Source organism: Morone saxatilis, unplaced genomic scaffold (assembly GCF_004916995.1).
Source record: "Morone saxatilis isolate NCDOM2014 unplaced genomic scaffold, NCSU_SB_2.0 Contig17, whole genome shotgun sequence".
In the NCBI taxonomy this organism is placed as follows: domain Eukaryota; kingdom Metazoa; phylum Chordata; class Actinopteri; family Moronidae; genus Morone; species Morone saxatilis.
The window spans coordinates 24,230,166-24,233,474 of NW_023339729.1; the positions used below are offsets into that span (position 1 = coordinate 24,230,166).

The following is a 3,309-nucleotide window of genomic DNA, read 5'->3' on the forward strand; positions in this document are numbered from 1 at the left end:
GAGGAGGAGGAGGAGGAGGGGTGTCTAACAGTCCTACAACCATATTTTCTGTCCCGTTTATCCGCCATACAGGCCACAGCTCGCTGCTGCTGTCAACTAACTTCCTGCACGCGGCTGTAGGTTGACCGGGATCTGTCCGGGCTGAGCGGCCGCCGCTGCGTGTCCGTGCGGGGCTCTTCTCCGCTCCGTGGATGGTGCGTAATAATATCATCTGGAGAGGCCGAGGCCGACATTTTACCCCCGTCCGGAGGAGCCTTAACTCCGAGGGGACATCTGAGGACACGAGATAAGGTAAAAAAAAAAGAGAAAAGAAAGAAAGAAAGAAGCCCCGTCTCGCAGCTGTGAGTCCACAGGCGGATCAAATGCGCCTCCATCAAGTTTAAGGACCGCGAAGTTATTGACAGATCGGTGCGGCGCAGACACTCGGGGCATTCTGTGTGCTTTAACGGGCTCCTGTGATCGAAAAATGGCTACTTTCACACGGATTTACATACAGTAGCATGCATGGCACACACTTGACTTGGGTTATTTTGAATGCACCGTATCCAAACAAACAAACAAAACAATATTTAGATTTTAAAACTGGAGCCTCTAATACAGTCCTACGACCCTTTTTCACAACCCACCACGCATTTATACTTTATATTTTTCATTATTTCTGCTTTTATTCGCTCATGTTTCTGCGCATATGTGTAAGATCAAATCGCTCCCATTGTGTGTGTGCAGGGTTTTTTTTCCTGTCTTAACTTTACAGTTTTCATTACAACAAACCTTCATTTTATACCGAGTATGGAACTTAAAATGGCCTGTACAGTAACATTACCACCACCAATCGGCGGCAGCACCTGCAGGTGGACAAACAGCAGCCAAACTTGTTCTGTGATTTATTCCTCGCGTCAACTTTGATATTTGCTAAAAGTCCGAGGCAGTGTGGGCAGGAACAGACTTTATACGTGCGTGGAGCCGGATCCTTTAACCCTGAAGCCGATCCACATGCTCAGAAATCGGCCCTATTAACAATTAATATTGGACATCCGGTGGCACTGCCAGCTGCGCCCCCTTTTTATTGTTGTCTTGCGCTGAAAGGATCCCTGTTGTCTCGGCTGGAGACTGCGCGACGCGTGCTGGCCGCTTCTGGTAGGAATGAATGCTTTGTTTTTCTGACAAATAAAAATGCATGGGTTGTGAATTGTGCAGTGTGAAATAGAAAAGAGGAGTCTGGATGTGGAAGTGCGGCTCCTCGGCTCGCCGTGCCATGCGGGACACACTGCTGGCTGCCACCATGGCACCTTCCCTTCCCCGCTCTGGCTCCGCGTTGTTCCATCCAGCTGTGCGGACACACAGCACCGTCATGCCCCGTCAGTTCTGCTGCACGGATCGGTTCGTCGGCAGATTGAGAGGGGTTGCTTTTTTATTCGGGGAGAGCGGGACGCGCACCGGATGGACAGGGAGCGAGCCGAGGCGAGGGGCGGCGGACGGGGGCCACTTTGGCTCTCCATCGTTACGGGAAACGGAGCTCCAAGGACACGGAGAGGAGAGACGGGGGGCGCATCCAGGTCGTTCAGGGTGTTTGTATTTTTTTATTTTTTTTTGTGCTTGGCTGTATTTTTTTAATTAGATGAGAAATGGAGATTTCCCAGGCGAGACGGAGCGAGACGGAGCTTTGTCCGCCGCCCAGATTTTTGGAGCTTTAATTTGGCAAATTGGCCTCCCAGACAGACCGACAGTCAGACCGTCTCTCCCCCCCTGCTCCCCCGTCTACTCCTCCCTGTTTTCGGGCACACTCTCCGCCATCACTGCCTCTTTATGGACTCCTGCCTAATTCACTTTTTTCTCGTCTCTCCGTGCGTAACCTCCATCCATCCATAACCGCGCCGTCCTCTACCATACTGGAGGAGGGCTTTTTTTGTTTTGTTTTTTTTTTTTGTCTGAAAGCGTCCAGCTGGCTGAAGTTCGATTGTTGGTCAACTGCTATTGCGTCTAGAATTGTGCGCTCATGGTCCACTGTCAGACTCACTTGTTTCCACTCTCAGATGTGTTTGGCACATGTGTGGATGAAAGGAATTGTGCGTTATAATCAGCTATAGGCTAGTTATTCTATAATGCCTTTTATTTTGAAAGTCACTGTGTAAGTTTTTACTAACTCCTGCTGTGAAATGGGATATAAACACTTTAAAGTACTAAAAGGTTATTCGAAACCACCCACACACACCAGAGTACTAATAATGAAGTGTGATAACTGACTTTTATAGTGATACAATCTGACAGAAATACCACAATAGTCATATTTTCTACCACAAACACAGTGTAATACACTGTTGAAACATAGTAGAGTGGAAACAATCAATCTGCAACTATTTTTGATTATCAATTTATTATTTAAATCATGTTTTAAGAAGAAAAGTCAAACAGTTCCTCGTTCCAGCTTCTCAGTTGTGAAAATGTACAGGTTTTCTTTGTCTTCAGTGATATTAAACCAAATATATTTGTATTTTAGACATTGGTTGGACAAAACAAGCTATTTAAAGACTTTTTTTAACCTTTTTTGGACGTTTAACAGACAAAGAATTTATGGAACAACTAATCTTTACAGCCCTACAGTCTGGCAGCGTTTTGGTAGCGTACGTTATGGCAGGATACACATTGATTTCAACACCCTGCCTTGTGTTACAAGCTGCTGCAAAGATATGGGGTCATTATTATTTTGCATTTCCGGTGCTCACACAGTTCAGGACATCAGGGCATTACTGATGTAAGGTTGAAAAGGTATTTTAACAGACAGTATTGAATTCCCACCAAGGGGTTGTAGTTTGATGACTTCATGAAGAAGCGTTGGCTCATGGGAGTTGGTGTCACCACGGTTAAACAACCACCAGCTGATGAAACTGTCTCACGTGACTCCGGCTGAAATCATGTTTACGGACGACGTAATGCATTAACGTTTTATTAACGCCACGTTTAGTGTTGTTCGCAGATTTCCTTCCTCACTCTCTGCCGTTTCCCCGGAAGCGGTAAGGTGGATATGACGCCATTCACAGGTGACCAAATGAAACGCACCTTGAATAATTTTACAGATTTCTCCTGGTTTCAACATTTCTTTTAGACATTTTAAAGGAGCAGTGTGCAGGATTTAGAGGCATCTAGTGGTGTAGTTGCAGATTGCAACTCACTCACTTCACCCTCCTTTCCGAAGTGTTTGGTTTGTCCGTTCTGGGTTACTGTAGAAACATGGCGGCCTCCAGGGAAGGCGACCCGCAGCGTCTGTAGATAAAAACGTCTCATTCTAAGGTAGCAAAAACATAACGATTC

The 3,309-nt window shown here is 46.2% G+C and overlaps 1 protein-coding gene across 1 annotated transcript in view; it reads left to right on the forward strand.

Moving 5' to 3' along the window:
• Window positions 1–6: 6 nt before the first annotated feature.
• The window catches only part of LOC118327464 (CREB3 regulatory factor-like), a gene marked incomplete in the record, with an annotated part of 29,193 nt that continues 25,890 nt past the window's right edge, over window positions 7–3,309 (forward strand). The window contains 1 exon segment of the mRNA XM_035660828.1: window positions 7–291.